This window comes from Pan paniscus, chromosome 12 (assembly GCF_029289425.2).
Source record: "Pan paniscus chromosome 12, NHGRI_mPanPan1-v2.0_pri, whole genome shotgun sequence".
In the NCBI taxonomy this organism is placed as follows: Eukaryota; Metazoa; Chordata; class Mammalia; order Primates; family Hominidae; genus Pan; species Pan paniscus.
Genome location: NC_073261.2, coordinates 125,704,175 through 125,721,601, shown reverse-complemented (window position 1 = coordinate 125,721,601; position 17,427 = coordinate 125,704,175). Strand labels below are relative to the sequence as shown.

At 52.1% G+C, this 17,427-nt stretch overlaps 1 protein-coding gene across 1 annotated transcript in view; it reads right to left on the bottom strand.

Annotated features, from left to right (window-relative positions):
- LOC134728629 (LWamide neuropeptides-like) overlaps positions 1 to 10,945 on the bottom strand; it is a 136,194-nt gene extending 125,249 nt beyond the window's left edge. Inside the window, exon 1 of the mRNA XM_063594677.1 lies at positions 10,809 to 10,945. The gene's annotated coding sequence lies outside the window, so the exon portion shown is untranslated. The remainder of the gene's footprint in view (positions 1 to 10,808) is intronic.
- Between the last annotated feature and the right edge of the window lie 6,482 nt (positions 10,946 to 17,427).

Genomic DNA, 17,427 nt, shown 5'->3' with positions numbered 1-17,427 from the left:
CCAAATCTCACCTCAAATTGTAAAAATCCCCACATATTGTGAGAGGGACCTGGTAGGAGGTGATGGAATCATGAAGGCAGGATTCCCTCACACTGTATTCGTGGTAGTGGATAAGTCTCACGAGATCTGATGGTTTTATAAAGGGCAGTTCCCCTGCACACACTCTCTTGCCTGCCGCCACATAAGACATGGCTTTGCTCTTCCTTCCTCTTCCACCATGATTGTGAGGCCTCCCCAGCCATGGAGAACGGTGAGTCCATTAAACCTTTTTCCTTTATAAATTACTCAGACTTGAGGGTGCTTTATTAGCCCAGGACAGACTAATACAATGTTCCTTTCCTCTTGTGGGCTAAAGCCCAGGGATGTTCTCATCCTGCCAGCTCAAGGTGGCTGGGCCCCTCCTGACGGGTGGCTGTGAATCTCCTGTTTTTGGAAAGCTGACCTGTTTTTAAGTTCAGTTCGGTGACCTGGCACCTGGCACCTGGCACAGGTGACTTCAATCTGCCTAGTCTGCCCAGGTGGGGCCTAGTACAGGAACTCAGTACAAAACAATGGCCCCCTGTAAACTAGAACACTCTAATGCACGAAGTAAAACACTCCCTTGCAGCTGACGTTTAGGGAGGCAAACCAGGCCCCAGAAGTGACATTTCATTTTGCTGCTGGCATTGAGACCACGTATTCAAGCTTCAGGTTGAAAATTCAATTTTAAATGTACGCCCTATGTCATTTATGGCACTGTTATCAGAAGACTCTGGGTCTCCCCCTGAGGTTACACTTTCCTCATCTCCTTCCAGAAATCCAATGTTTAATGCTTTGAGTGTGAGGATACAGTAAAGAAGGGTGGAGACAACAAAAATAACAAATTGTGTTCCCTGCTGTTGAGGGGTTTGAGGTGTGGTTGTCCTTTCTTAAGGGAAAATTTTGCCAAGATATGCAGCTTGTGATTTGCAGCTCTGTGTGTGTGTCTGTGTGTGTGTGTGTGTGTGTGTCTGTGTGTCTGTGTGTGTGTGTGAAGGCTGCCATGACAAAGCACCCCAGAAATTCATCCTCTCACATCCCAGGGCTGGAAGTCCCAGATCCAGGTGCAGGCAGGGCTGCTTCCTCCTGAGGCCTCCCTCCTCAGCCTGTAGACACCGACATCCCCTGGGGCCTCACATCCTGAGGCCTCCCTCCTCGGCTTATAGACACTGACATCCCCCGGGGCCTCACAGGGTCCTTCCTCTGTGTGTGTCTGTGTCCTGATCTCCTCGTCTCATAAGGACACCATCCTGTGGGATTGGGGCCCACCCTCACAACTTCCTATTACCTTAATCCCCTCTTTCTAGGCCCCGTCCCTAACTGGAGCCCCATTCTGAGACACTAGGGATTAAGACTTCAGCCTATGGATTTGGGGACATGATTCACCCTGCAGGACTCTGGCTTTTAGATGAAGGCTGAGAATTTGTTTCCTAAAATGTGCCTCACTGCAGGCTCCACACTGTGATATCTGCGTTTATCGCTTCAAACATAGGAACAGTACAGCTAAGTAACAGCTGCCACTAAATAGTTAAAACTCAAGCCAAAGTGTTCTGTCATTCTTAAAACAGATATTTTATACACAGAAGTGTAATTTCTGGTCCCCTCTATTAGTATTACTGGCTCATTCCTTCTGGAAATTGACTTATTTAGAACCAATGGTGGAAAGCGTGGAACAGAAAAACCAGCAGCTTGGCAGGTATGGTGTGGTTTACCCTTTAGCAATACAGTTTTCTCAACCAGACAAAAAAAAAAGGGATGACATTAATGCTGAATATATTTACCAAAAGCTAAAATTAATCCTTTATCTTCTTTGCATATATGTGTATTTACATTAAACTCAATGTTAGCACAAAGGCAAATACACTGAAGAAAGTATTAATTTTTAAAGTGGTTGATGCATATTTTTCTCCTAAAAATAATAAATACATGTGCAGTTTTTAGACTTATCAAAGTCTGCCAAACAGAAAGGAAGATGTTTGCATATTTCTCCACTATCAAAGGATTACCTCAACAACACCAAATGGGAGAGTGTGTAGCTCTCAAAGCGCCCACGAGCCTGTCATCTCCCACTTAAATATCTTCCCGTGAAACAGACAGAAGCATTTGAAAAGAGATCCTTCCACTGCCACTGAGAGTTGGATCGAATTCCCGTACATTTGGGAGAGAAAAAAAAACTCAATTTTATCTGGATTTAAAAATCTAATGCTCACAGCGCAAGCACAGTCAACATAACATCTTTCTTTAAGCACGCCGTCTACACTGGCTGTGATTTCACTGCCCCTGTGGCCTACACCTGAGTCAGGCTGTTTGTTCCCTCACCAGGAGCCGGACGGACTGTGCTGCCTCCAGCTGCTCTGGCTTAGAAATGTGCCGACAAGAGGAAAAATCGCCCAAAACGCCACCTTTAAGGGATCCTGAGACAGCCGTGGACCTTCATGAAGAAACGCTTTTCCCCAAAACAATAAAAAGGTATCGACCCATTGCTTTTTGTCATGAATGTTCTTTCAAAATGCTGCAGGAATGAAGCTCTGAGTAACGGAATCCTGATATCAATTCTAACAGGAATAGCTAAATAGTTGAGGGTTTTCAAAATCAATGGGAAAAATTTATAAGATGAGAATCTTGTTACAAAGAAAAAAAAAATAGGGATCTAAATGTTGAGAAACATTGGAAGGTCTCGCAGTCCAAAACCTCGACATCAGAACTGACTGAACATTTGTATAAAGTGAAGTTCCAGGAGCTGCCCCTTTAGAAAGGCGTCCTCCCTCCCGGAGGAGCTGTCTCCACACTGTACCCTAATGCCGGCCTTCCCCAGCGCCTGTCTCTGCCAGAAGCCTCGCCTTCACAGCACTGCACCTTTGCAGCCTGCACCCACCCTCTCCCCTGGACCCCCACCCACACCCTCCACCCTCTCCCCTCCATGGCACTGGACCGTTCCTCTGGCCATCAAGGTCCCCTGCTCACCTGCCCCCTCCACACCAGCCCCCGGCTCTGGGGCAGGAGCACGACTGTTCATTGATGTGTCTGACCACATCTGACGCACAGTACCACCAGGCGTCGCCAAGCATCCCCAAGCACCTGTGGAGTGCTCATCCCTTAGGGACCTGTTTCCTTACCTGTTACAGGAGACCCAAGAAACTTCAACAGTCCTGAGATTCCATTAGAAAGAACATTTCCCTAAAAGGGGGCACGTGGGGGTTCTGAGAGTCCCATCATCAGTTACTGGAGCCCCCACCTTATTCCTCAGCCCCCCACTTTATTCGTCAGCCCCCACCTTATTCCTCAGCCCCCCACCTTATTCCTCAGACCCCATCTTATTCCTCAGTCCCCACCTTATTCCTCAGCCCCCACCTTACTCCTCAGCCCCCCACCTTATTTGTCAGCCCCCACCTTATTCCTCAGCCCACCTTATTCCTCAGCCCCCACCTTATTCCTCAGCCCCCACCTTATTCCTCAGCCCCCACCTTATTCCTCAGCCCCCACCTTATTCCTCAGCCCCCTACCTTATTCCTCAGCCCCCACCTTATTCCTCAGCCCCCACCTTATTCCTCAGCCCCCCACCTTATTCCTCAGCCCTCACCTTATTCCTCAGCCCCCACCTTATTCCTCAGCCCCCACCTTATTCCTCAGCCCCCACCTTATTCCTCAGCCCCCCACCTTATTCCTCAGCCCTCACCTTATTCCTCAGCCCCCACCTTATTCCTCAGCCCCCACCTTATTCCTCAGCCCCCACCTTATTCCTCAGCCCCCACCTTATTCCTCAGCCCCCCACCTTATTCCTCAGCCCCCACCTTATTCCTCAGCCCCCACCTTATTCCTCAGCCCCCCACCTTTTTCCTCAGACCCCACCTTATTCCTCAGCCCCCCACCTTATTCCTCAGCCCCCACCTTATTCCTCAGGGCAGAAATGAGAACATGGTTTTCCATTTCCCTTTTTGTTACTCAGGTCACATAATAATCACTTATATGGCAAAATTTCAGATGCAATTAGAGAGTTTTCAATCCTTCCCCCATTGAATTTCAGATTGGTGAGGTTTTTGTTCAAATTTTCCCTCAAAATTAGTTGTTTAAAGATTTGCGCTAGCTTGGTACACTCACATGTCCAAACATTTACAGGAAAGTCTGCGCATTCCTGCGCTCTCTTGAGAGAGAAGCAACGAAGAACCTGAACGATAGAAATTAACATGCACATGTAAAAGAAACCGGCATCTTTGTGCCACACTCAGAACGCCGGAGGAGCCTGGATCGTCACCTGCAACTCAACAAACCTCACTCCTTCCTGGGAAAAGCGTCTCCAAATGGCACCAGCATGGGACCAATCGCTCAGGTGCAAAAAAAAAAAAAAAAAAAAAAAAAAAAAAGACTTTCCATCTTTCCCTGCACACCCCACCTGCAGGTGCCATTGACTGCTTCATCCAGACAATCCCCCGATCCACCCCGCCTCATGGCTCCACCAGCCCAGGGCACCCTCCTCACAGCTACCTGGACCAGGTAGAGCCTCCCTGAGGGTCTCTGTTTCCTACACACACACGCGCAGGAACCCAGGTGAGTGAACGTGAAGTGTGGTTTGAATTGTGCCACTCGAGTGCTCAAGCACCTCCCAGAGTTTTCCGAGACATCAGCCCCTTCACGCCCCCCACGCCTCCCTTCTTGGCTTCCACGCCTTGCCGTGGCGGCTGCTGAACCTCCCTTCTCCCACCCCCGGGCGTGTTCTTCCCACAGTTACTGAGGGGCCAGCTCCCTGGATTCTCAGGTTTCCTCTCCTCCAACATCCCAAGCACTGAATGGGAGGTTGAGATACTTAAATGCTCTCCAAGCCAGGCATGCAGGCAGCTGTGTGTCTCACCCACACGCTGACATAACTGATGAGGGCCAGGACATCAGCCGAGACAGCGGGTGCACGGAAACCCACGAGAAAATGCCGGGCTTTCCTCAAAGTGTGAAACCCTGGATGCGTTCTGAAATCCCCAAGGATGCTGAGAGCCACAGACGTGTAGACGGAAAGAAATCAAACCATTCGCGTTGCTGATGGTGGGAGGAAGTGCGCTGCAGCCCGCACCTGCCTCCCCTGATGCCGACGGCAGGACCGGCACCCTCGTTCTCTGCAGTCACACTCCCCATGTGAAAGCGTCTCCTGTGTTCTTTCTTCCGGGATGCCATTTTCAGGCCGGCCCCTGCACAGGCAGTGCGGTGTGGTCACTGTGCTCCACTGATCCACTGAACGGGGTTTTACAAAAAGGGCGTGCGACTCAGGTGGGCAATGACCTGGCATCCCAGCCTCCAGGAAGAGCCCTTCTCCATGTTTCAACACCCGAGCGATACAGGGATGGAGCCATGCCGCTCTCTTTGGATGTTCTTCGCATGTTTCTTCTGCTGTAGAGTTTGTCACAAAGTCCCCAGTACCCTTTGGGAATAAGGTAACTCTGCCGTCTGCACCCCATCTATCCCTCAAAGCTTCAGCCAAAGGGAACATCCTCTGAGGAGTCTCCCCCAACGTCCACTCCCAGGGGGACAGCGGCCTCGAGCGTCCAGCCTGCAAAGGCGTCCCCACCCCACCACAGCCACTGGTGGCCAAGGATGCTTCAGTGGTGATGAGTGCCTGGGGAGACAGGGTCTCAGTAAACGCCTGTTGAATATAACTCAACACAGTGCAGGTGCAGAGGCCCACACCTCCCCAGCCCTCCACCTCCCTCCCTCCCTCGATTCCTTCCTTCCTCCCTCCACCTTCTCTCTCCTTCCTGCCACTTGTCCCTTTGCTTCCTTTCTCCTCTCCTACGGACACCAGGACCCAGTTGTTCAACAGCAGAAGGGAACTCCACCTTCCGACTTTTCCACACAACACAGCTCCTGCATCTCAGAGCTCCAACTCCATCAAAGGCCTCAAGAAAGGAGCTCAGGGGTGGCCAGAGTGCTCCTGCTCCAGGCATGCCAGATGGTTTGCCAACAAACAGGATCTTTCAAACTTTCAAACCCCACTCCCTCATCTTAGAAATGACTGCACTTCACCTGGGCTACCTGCCCTGTTTCAGGGCAGTTGCAGAGCTGGTCACCAGGTCATGAACCTGAGCTTTGCCTTCATTTAACCTCTGGGAGCATCAGGTCCCTTTACTGCAAATGTGGATAAGAGCCATTCCTACTCAGGTCAGGGTTAATCATCACAAAACCCTTTGGAAATTTCCCATTGTTCAAGAGAAATTGGACCAAGCCAGTCAAGCGCACTAGGCTACACGAGACCACTAAGTGGACCAGGCTTATGTGAGATCACTGCAGCAGAGGAGAGAGGTGGATCAGGCTGTGTGAGACCACTGCAGTGGAGAAGAGAGGTGGATCAGGCTGTGTGAGACCACTGCAGCAGAGGAGAGGTGGATTAGGCTATGGGAGACCTCACCACCCCCCCCCCCCCGCCCCCACTGCCCCCAGTCGTCCTTCCCTGGTGTGCAGCCCAGGCCTGTGGGTCCAGCCTCACCCCCACCCTGCCCCCCAGCCGTCCTTCCCTGGTACACAGCTGGGGCCTGCGGGTCCAGCCTCACCCTTCCTGGCCCCAGCCGTCCTTCCCTGGTGCACAGCCCACGCCTGGGGGTCCAGCCACGCCCTCCCTGCCCCCAACCATCCTTCCCTGGTACACAGCTGGGGCCTGCGGGTCCAGCCTCATCCCCCCTGCCCCCAGCCATCCTTCCCTGATACACAGCTGGGGCTTATGGGTCTAGCCTCACCCTCCCTGCCCACAGCCATCCTTCCCTGGTGCAAAGCCCAGGCCTGCGGGTCCAGCCTCACCCTCCCTGCCCCCAGCCATCCTTCCCTGGTGCACAGCCCAGGCCTGGGGGTCTAGCCTCGCCCTCCCTGCCCCCAGCCATCTTTCCCTGGTGCACAGCCCAGGCGTGCGGGTCCAGCCACACCCTCCCTGCCCCAGGCGTCCTCAGTTCCCGTCTGAGCTCCGTGTCCTGTCTCTGCTGTGAAGCTGTGTGGCCATCGGCAAGGCCATGTTGGGACTGAGAGTGGAAGTGGCTGCCATTCCCAGTTGAGGGCCAGACGCTCAGGCCGACCCTCACCCCGAGAGCCCTGGTGGGTTCTTCTGGGTCCTTAAGTGGAATCCCAGACTGTCCCCAGCATTCAGGTCACTTGCTGATTTTACTTGTTAAACTCATGGCTGCCTTTTGAAACTAGGCCTGTTGTTTCTTTTCCAGTGAAGAGAAGCCAGCGTAGGGTAGGGAGAGAAGAGACGCCTCAGGGGTGAGGCAGGTACCAGAGAGTGTGCAGGACCCCAGGAGCCCCGTGCAGCCCCGGCCCTCGTGGGCTGATGTGAGAGTCAGGAAGGGTCTGAGGTGAAGGAGCGAGGGGCCCCAGCCTCCAGGCCTAGGGACGCAGGTGTGACAACACCAGCCAGCTCCAAAGCCTGGGGGCCAGGTAGGTGGCTGGCCAGGTCCAGTGCCTGCGTGTGGCTCCCACCCATGCCCACTTCCTAATTTCCCAGACTAGTGGCTTTGTCACTGACACAGACAAGGGCCAGAGGCAGGCGTGGCAAAGATTACGGCGCTGAGGTGGGAGATGACCCTGAGGGTCCCAGCGGGCCCAATGCAACCACATGAGCCCTTGAAGGCAGAGGTCAGCTGCAATCGGAGCAATGGGGATGGGGATGGGGATGTGGCTGACTTTCAAGGTGAGGAGGGGCTGTGAGTCCAGCAGGTAGCTGGCCAGGGACCCAGGGGAAGCAGGAAGAGCCACTCCCCAAGCCACCAGGTGGCCCTGCCCACACCTGGATTCATTTAACCCCATGAGACCGTGTCGGACTCCTGCCCTCCGGAATTGCCAGCTAATACATTTGTGTTGTTCAAACCACTGAAGTTCATGGTCAGATGTTATGACAGCAGAAATAGCCTGATACACTGTGAGAAAGTGGAGAGCACACGACGCCTCAGGAAAACACCTCCTTGGCTGGGTTTTGCTAAAGCAAAAATAGAAATCCAATTTAGTCATGAACTTACAGTTTTGAGAGAAGCCATAAATATAAATTTTATATGAAATACTACAATTTTTAAATGCTGGGGGAAAGCTTTAGGATAAATTAGTCATGATAAGAATCAAACTAAACACATTTGCAGGTAGACTCTTCTGACAGGCCATTGCTTATCAAAACCAGTCAGTCTTCTGACACTGGTTTCAACCTCTGTATCACGCCTGGATTTTTCTCCTCTCAGGAGACACTATTTTCATTTAAATGCACATAGAGCCTCCTCTATGAAGCACTTCTTTTTGTAACTGGGCATAGCTGTCAAGGAACTGGAAGCTCTCTTAGAGAAGGTTCTAATGTCCTAGGAATTAAAATACTTGTCACACTTCGAAGAATATTTAGGAGCAATCGCGGGGGTCTGAGGCGGTGTGTGCTGTTTATGGGAGGAGGGCAGGGCAGAGCCTCCGGGAGGCTGCAGAAAGGAGAAGTCGTCGGAACTCCAAGCATCAGGTGAGCCGCGGCTGGAAAGAAATGCGGATCCCAGATCTTACGGATACATCTACTTGAAGACACTCACCTAACACGTTTTAGTAAGCATACTGATCAGAACTGATTTAAACGGGTAACATTTTGAGTAATTATCACATCTGGCAGATGTCATATTGCTCATGCCCCTGAAGATGAGCCAGCATTCTCTTCCTGCACACAGCATCCCTCCCCGGGATCTCTTCGCCTCCCTGAGGGCAGTTGCTGTTTAGATAAACACCTACATGCTTTGAGGCCTAAACACACATACGCTGGAAATGACCTGCTTCCAACCTGTCCACCTATTCTCTTGACCTATTGGCATTAACAATCACTGAATTTTCACTACTGTGGAGCGGGGTCATGAATTAAACCCTTGGCAGGAGCCAGCGTTTACTTTAGGTCCAGCCCTGCTCTGCAAATCACAAAGGCCGCAGCAATCCTGAGCCATTTCCTGGTTACCTGCGGTTGATTTCCAGCTGGAAACGCATCTCAGCTCAAAGTTCCCATCTTTCCCATTCCTCACTCTCTCCGCAGTCTCTCTGTTTTTCTCCTGGGCCAGTGAACAAGGCTATTCCCATCCCAGGAGGGAGAACCTCAGGGCCTCTGCCCCTCCCCCGTCTCTCCCTGTGGTTGGTGGGAAGAAGAGGGAAGTCACACTCACCCAGCCCCTCCCTGCATCCTCCACAGTCCTCTGGGGCGACCTCACTGCTGACATCATCAACGTCGCTCCAGCCGGACCGAGGCCGCACGCACACCCTCAGCGGACCTTCTCCCCTTCATCCACGATGTCTACATTTTAGATTGTTTGATTTTAGCCACACATTAATTTTTGGCAAGTTCTTGCTAGATAGCCTAATAAATTAGAACTGATAAAACCTGAGGTGTTCTGACTAAAACCTGAGGTGACTGATGCTAGGTGGCGGGAAGATGCGTCTTCTCCCGAGTCCCCACCGCAATGGGGACCTGAGGCTGCTGCGTCTTCTCCCCAGAGTTTCCACCACAATGGGGACCTGAGGCTGCACAGGTCCCCTCAGGCCCCATACCCTGACACCCACCTGTCCACCTTCCTCTCTGCCTCCAGCCCTTTCCTCTCTGCTCTCTAGGATCTCCACTTAAGATTCTCCAGTTAGCATTCTTCCTCCAGAACAACCTTCCCTGGCAACTCCTCGCTCTTCCCAAGACCACCTTAGGGACCATCGTACACAGCTCTCCGGGAGGGAGCTCCCAGCAGGCAGCAGCTGAAGGCCTGGCAATCCTCCCATTCTCTCACCCACAGGCCCCAGACGCTGCAGGGTGAGAACTTGTGATTATCTTCACTTGGATCCCAAACCCTCAGCAAAATGGTTAGTGCCTAACAGGCGCTTTTGAAAGAGGAGTGAGCAGATAAAGAAAGGAATGTGTTTACTAAGGAGAGAGCCTGGTGTGTCTGCAGGTCACACACCCCAAAGTGCCACAATCTGTCTCTGGTGGAGGCTTCGACGGTGTGTTCTTCAAGTTCATTTACCAGGATTCCTCTGGCATTTTATTGGCCCTATTTCATGAGTAGTGAAACATGAAATAAAATGTCTATTTCATGAGTAGTAAAACATGAAATAAAATGTGAAATGGACAGGAGATGTTGTGGGGCCCGCCCTCCCCACCTGCAGGGACCTCTCATCCCAGGCCTGTTTCACGGGGAAGCCCTGACAACAGTTATGCCACTAAGACGCAGCACGTAGGCGTGCCGTCCAGCTCAGGGATTCAAAGCGTGTGACACACGGCACTGTCACTGTGCGAGCACCTCTCACTTGTAACTGGATTCACATGCATCTATGAAGACTGTCTCCACTCAGCACAAAAACTGCACTTTTTATTTATCCATGTATTGCCCCTTTTTCCACAGAATCTTTTTTCCTGTTTCAATGAGCACTAGTTGCTGTTAAAATGAAGATCAAATGCATCTTTCCTAAGATTTTCATTAAACTTAAACATGTGGTGCAGAGTGTCCACAATTTAAAATTATGTGAAACCAATTTCCCTAGATACTGACTTTAACTTGAAAGAAGAGAGCTCACCCCATTTGATTTTCATGCAGGAAATGGAATTGAGAGATCAGGTACTCCCCAGTAATTGCTTTCCAAAGCAGCTGTGAGAAGCACCCCCGAGTGTGGAGAATAATTCTCAATGCACACAGCTACTCTCAAATCAAATACTCATCAGGTTGCAAAAACTAATTTTGAGTCCAACTCCATTCCTAAATAAAAAGAAGAGCGTTCACATGTGTCAGAATTTTGGCAGCGTATGCTCCTTCAGTCTGGGAGCTGATAAATCTCACCTGGTCAAGTGGGAGCCTCTGGTGTCTGAGACGGCAATGGGTGCGCCCTTTGTCTAGACGGCAGGAGCAGGAGCCAAGATTTAAACGTCAGTGCCTCGATCCAATTTCCATGTAAATACACTGCCTGCGAGGTGCGTGGACTCGGGAGCTCTCACGTAAACGCGCTGCCTGCGGGTCGGTGGACTCGGGAGCTCTGAGGTAAACGCGCTGCCCGCGAGGTCGGTGGACTCGGGAGCTCTGAGGTAAACGCGCTGCCTGCGAGGTGCGTGGACTCGGGCGCTCTGACGTAAACGCGCTGCCTGCGGGGTGCGTGGACTCGGGCGCTCTCACGTAGACGCGCTGCCTGCGGGGTACGTGGACTCGGGCGCTCTGACGTAAACGCGCTGCCTGCGAGGTGCGTGGACTCGGGCGCTCAGACCTAAACGCACTGCCTGCGAGGTGCGTGGACTTGGGCGCTCTGACGTAAACGCGCTGCCTGCGGGGTGCGTGGACTCGGGCGCTCTCACGTAGACGCGCTGCCTGCGGGGTACGTGGACTCGGGCGCTCTGACCTAAACGCGCTGCCTGCGAGGTCCGTGGACTCGGGAGCTCTGACGTAAACGCGCTGCCTGCGGTGTGCGTGGACTCGGGAGCTCTGAGGTAAACGCGCTGCCTGCGGGGTGTGTGGACTCGGGAACTCTGCAGCTTCTTTCAGCTCCAGTTTCCTTGTGGACAAATGAAATGTAGTAGCTCCCACTCATCCTCACGGGGCACATTCCAGACCCGGTGGGTGCCTGGGACTGTGGATGGCACTAAACCCGACGGCCGTCAGTCAGAACTTGTTTATCCTTAAGTCTTCCCCCCACACATTCAATACCTGATATGGTTTGGACTTGTGTCCCCACCCGAATCTCATGTTGAATTGTAGTCCCCAGTGCTGGAGGTGGGACCTGGTGGGAGGTGACTGGATCATGGGGGTGGATTTGCCCCTGGAGGTGGGACCTGGTGGGAGGTAACTGGATCATGGGGGCGGATTTCCCCCTTGCTGTTCTCACGAGGGTGAGTGAATTCTCAGGAGATCTGGTTGTTAAAAATTGTGTGGCGCCGACCTCCTGTGCTCTTCCTGTGGTTATAACTTTTGCAGTTTGAGGTGCAACAGCAAAACTAGCAGGAATTTCTTTTTCTTTCTATGCAATTTCAGAGATAGAAGATTTGTTCTTATGGTAGATATTAGCAACCTCAGCATACAATTTTTTCTTTCCTTCTTAAGTAGAGAACTTTCACCTTTTCACTTAAAGGGAGCACTTTACAGCTTCTCTTTGCCATCTACAAGCTGCCAGCCTCACTGCTCTTCTGATCTGGAGCCCTTGTTAAGCAAAATAAGGGCTGCCTGAACTCAGGCACTTGTGATCTGCATCAGTGGATCTGCTGACCCAGGAGAGCTACTAAGCCACTAACAGGCATGTGGTGTGCACAGCATGGATCTGCTGGGCAAAGAGATGACCCGGTCCTGGTCAGGATGGAGCAGGACAGTGCAAGATTTAGTCATAATGCTCAGAATAGCATGAAAGTTTGAGACCAGTCTGGCCAACGTAGTGAAACCCCGTCTCTACTAAAAAAAAGTACAAAAATTACCTGGGCATGGTTGTGGGTGCCTGTCATCCCAGCTACTTGGGAGACTCAGGTAGGCGAATTGCTTGAACCTGGGAGGTGGAGGTTGCAGTGAGCCGAGATCCCGCCACTGTCTCAAAAATAAATAAAAATAAATAAATAATAAAGCCTATAGAAGCAGTCTTTCTGCAGCCCCAGGTCCTGCTCACTCATGTCCTCATCCAGAAAACATTCTGGAGCAGCCACTTCGTGTCTGCACGGTGCAGGCAGGGGTGCAGCTAGGGTGCAGGTGTGCAAGGCGTCCACACCCCGCAGGATGGTGCAGACACAGACGTCAGCCACTTCCCCACGGGCCACCTGCATGACTGCTCATGGCAGGCTCCTAAACTGGAGTCTCTTCTCTGCAAAAATTGCATGTGCCTGCCTAGATCTTAACAGGAAAAATAATAAAACTTGCTGGTCAAAGTTAATTTAAAATGTCTCCATTAGTGTAGAGGACACTCACTCTCCACCTGCTTTATTTATCCTAATATTAGGTGCCCTCTGACTTTCACAGCCTGACATTTTGTGGTTCGGTTATTCCTGTGTACTTGTATTTTGTGTTGACTAAACCAATATAATTCAACAATGCTTCTTGGGGAATGTGTGACTTCATTTTTAAATTGATATTTTCCCTGACTGAAAAACCTCCAATACTTAACAAACATGCCCTGAGCTCCCTCTGTAGCCTCCGAGCCCTATAAGCCGGGGGCGTGTGAGATGCCAGGATCTTCCTGTCCTGCAGAAGAGGATGACACAGGCGGCAGGAAGACGGCGCCGGGATCTTCCCGTCCTGCAGAAGAGGATGACACAGGCGGCGGGGAGACGGTGCTGGGATCTTCCCGTCCTGCAGAAGAGGATGACACAGACAGCGGGAAGATGGCGCCTCCAGGATCTTTCCGTCCTGCAGAGGAGGATGACACAGGTGGCGGGAAGACAGCACCGGGATCTTCCCATCCTGCAGAAGAGGATGACACAGGTGGCGGGAAGATAGCGCTGGGATCTTCCCGTCCTGCAGAAGAGGATGACACAGGCGGCAGGAAGACGGTGCCTCCAGGGTCTTCCCGTCCTGCAGAAGAGGATGACACAGGCAGGAGGAAGACACAGGCAGGAGGAAGATGGCACGTCTGGGCACCAGACCCCGGATGAGAGGACTGCACGCCTCTTCCCGTTGACATCGGCCTTGAGAAGAAGACGCACCCCACGCCTGTGCAGAGGCCCTTCCTGGCTTTGTCACGATTCTCACAAGCACATTCGGATGGCACCGCTCCTTTCACGTGTGTGAGATTCGCGGACCTCAGCCCAGTGCAATATGAGCCCGAAATAACCACTGCTGCTGCCACCAGTGAGGTGTGGGGTTATGGCTGCTGCAGCCTGGACAGCCAAGTCCCTCTGATGTTCCAGGGCCAATGGATGCCACTGGAGGGGATGCAGGAGACAGACACAGGGGCTGGTCCAGTGGCAGTGAGTGCCCGGCCCTAACAGTGCAGGGCACCTGTCACCTCTCAGGGACTGGAGATGCGCCCAGGGAACCTCAAAGGCAAGAACAGAACTGAGGCCCCAAGGGCAGCTGTGGGGACATCCAGCCTAGCTGCCAGCCTGGGGTCCTGGGCAGAGGTCGGTGGCTAAAATGCAGAGATGCAGGGCACAGCTCAGCAGAAAAGAGCCCTGATGACATGGCCCATGATCGGGAGGACGGAGGGTGATGCTCAGAGCCCCAGGGCCCAGCCCCCCTCCTGAGGACTGCGTGGCAGCAGGGGTGGCAGAAGGAGGAGGCACGAGGGTGTGGGCACTGGCCGGGTGCCAGGCTGAGAGGGAGCCACAGCAAACGCCCCTTGGCTTTGGCATGGGCAGGACAGCCAGGCCCCGCCAGGATGGCCAGGATGGCCAGGATGGAAGGTGCTCTGGGTGGCTGTGGTCTCCAGCCTTGATTCAGCAGCTCTGATCCTCCACACACAGGCCGGCTGCGTGTGCCTTGGGGAGGCTGCTTCCTGCTCCCTTTGGTTCTTCCAGAAGGTTCAGACGATGAGCACTGCCACTTACTTTAAAGCCTTTAATAAGCATCTTTGAAAATATGCTTTTTAAGAAATGGATAATTAAACACTTCCCAGACCTAGAAACACAAAGACTCAGCAGAGCACCTTGGAATGACCCAGGCACGAGCTTCCTGCACCTGCCAAGTGCCTCTTCCACGATGCCCGGCTCCTCCACTCGGGAAACCCCTTCCTCCCATCCTCCCCGGACCCCATCCTGGGGGTTCACTCCTTTGCACGGAGGCATTTTGAAACCAAAAGTCACAGTTTGTGCACAGTGATGGAGAAGCTTATTATTACCTGCCCTACATCAATTAAATGTGTCACAGTTTGAGGCTTCCCATTAAATAATTTCTGTCCCAGGCTAAGTTCTACTTCAGGAAGTAAAGTAAGAAAGGGCATTTAATTCCTGTCTATGCCAGCATTACAACCACACAGAGAGATGCAAATTGATTTCCGTCTTCACGTGGAGAGTCTCTCTCTGGTTTTTCAGAAAATGACCTTCCATTCACTGACATTCTCAAAAGACATTAAATAAAAATATTTAATCAAAGAAAAAATGGTTATGAATGTGGCTGTAAACCAGCATTTCAGGATAACACTTCATAACCAGTTCAAGACCTGACAAACTTATTTCTTTGTAAACGGACATGAATTTTTTTTCCAGTTGCATTCTAAAATGGCCATTTTTTTCCTCAAGTACCAAATATTTTTTTGTGAAGTGGTTCAGGTTGCTAATAATGCATAATAACTAACCTGAATCATAAGGAACACCACCTGGCCACAGCCCCTCCCTTAGGGCTCTTTCTGTCACAAGGCGGGAGCCCATGGGCACCGAGGTGGCCTCTGACCAGGAGCCTTTTCCAGTTCTCACTGCTCACAGTGCACACCCGGCAGCCTCCTTCCCACCTGAACTGCGGCTCCTCCCTGCAGCATCTCAGCAGCCCTGGTAAGCCCGGGCTGAGGCCAAATAAACATGAGAAAGTCAAGCTTGCATGGTGGCAATGCCTGGAAATCAGTTGTTTCTAGAAAAGTCCACAGTGAGTGAGCAGATGATGCCAGGTGTCCCACAGTGAGTGAGCAGGTAAGCCCAGGTGTCCCACAGTGAGTGAGCGGATGACCCCAGGTGTCCCACAGTGAGTGAGCGGGTGACCCCAGGTGTCCCACAGTGAGTGAGCGGGTGACCCCAGGTGTCCCACAGTGAGTGAGCGGGTGACCCCAGGTGTCCCACAGTGAGTGAGCGGGTGACCCCAGGTGTCCCACAGTGAGTGAGCGGGTGACCCCAGGTGTCCCACAGTGAGTGAGCGGGTGACCCCAGGTGTCCCACAGTGAGTGAGCGGGTGACCCCAGGTGTCCCACAGTGAGTGAGCGGGTGACCCCAGGTGTTTCCACACAGAGTTAGGCTTGTGGTTTTGAAAATACGTGCATCGGCTCTAACATGTAGCAATGCACTTCATTCAAATCATCATCATTTACAGGTTTACCATCTACCCTTAGACCTCTTCTAAAAACCGGAGAAGCACCCATGAAAGTGGGAGGTTTTACTACGGGAGGAACCGTGGTGTTGCCCAGGAGCCCTGCGGCGTTCACCTTTACTCAGTCCCTCACCTGCCGTGCCTGACACCCACCAGCAACACATACTTGGGACCAGTCCTGCTGCCCTGTCACCCGGCATGGCTGACCCTGACCGGGGCCTTTTCCGAGCTGCTGTAGCTCGTCTCAGCCCAACGCCACTGGGAGACATTGCAGCACATCTCTCACCTTCGACTGTGGAATATTTGAGGACAGGCCTGTGACTCAGCACAGGGGTTCATTCTAAATGCAAGAAGGGGCACACCAGGGGCGTGCCCAGCCCCTCCTCTCACCAAGCGCAGGTGGTCAGCACGACTGCATGGAGCCCTGTGTGCACTGGGACGGGCTGAGGGCTGTCACCCCACCACAGCCGAGGCTCGTGTTTACCGCATGTCACTGGATGTGCATCCCCTGCACAAGTCCACATTCACCTTCTATCCATGGTGACTCCCATTTCAAAGCTGAGGCTCCTGGCGAGCAGAGGTGAGGCAATTTGCATGCAGTGATGTCACAGCCGGCACACAATGGAACCAGGAGTCACATGCATGGGCTCTGACTCCACAATGCCTGGGTTTCCCTCTGCGCCCTGTGCCCTCCTCCGAGTTTATAAAGCCCAGCTCTGGGTGGCTGAGCAGCTGAGTGGTCACGCCTCTTACAGAGACTCACTTCCCTCACTTGGAGGGTTGCTGAACCTTCCCGTGAGGACACCGTGTATACCTGGAAGCTTTGCACAGAGCTTGGAGCCCCGTAAGTGCTCCTTGTCTCTGCGTTAATTACACAGATGCAAAGACCCTCCGTTTTGGCGATGCCTCTCTTGTGAACCCTTCCCGGAACACCCAGGCAGGCCTTTCTGCTCTGGTCTCTGTGCATCTGGGGAACCTTGTTTAAACTCCCTTCATAGCATAAATTATGTTGCCTCATAGTAGTTTGTTTGTGTTTCTACTTTCCTGAATATTATTTAAGGGAAAGAACGAAAAGAAAGGCTTTCTGCATCTACCAAAATCTAGCAGAAGAGGTGTTCAACACGTAGCTGATAACCTCCAGGAATCAGTGAAGAAACCAGCAGCACCAAACGCTACGAGAGCCGGAGGACCAGAGGCTCAGGGAGACCAGGGTGTGGGTTAAAGGCGGAAGGTTGCGGTGCTGCAGGTTGGATACATCTAGAGATCCAGGGTACAGCAGGAGAACTGGGGTTAATAACGTGTCACATATGGAAAATTTGCTAAGGAAGTGGGTTTTAGTTGCATAAAAGAAGCAACTATGAAAAGTGATGGAAATATTAATTTGTTTACCACCTGTAGTCATCACTTTACTATGTATGTGTATATCGAAGCATCATGTTGCACACCTTAAATACAATAAAAAGAAAGTAAGAGTGAATTGAAA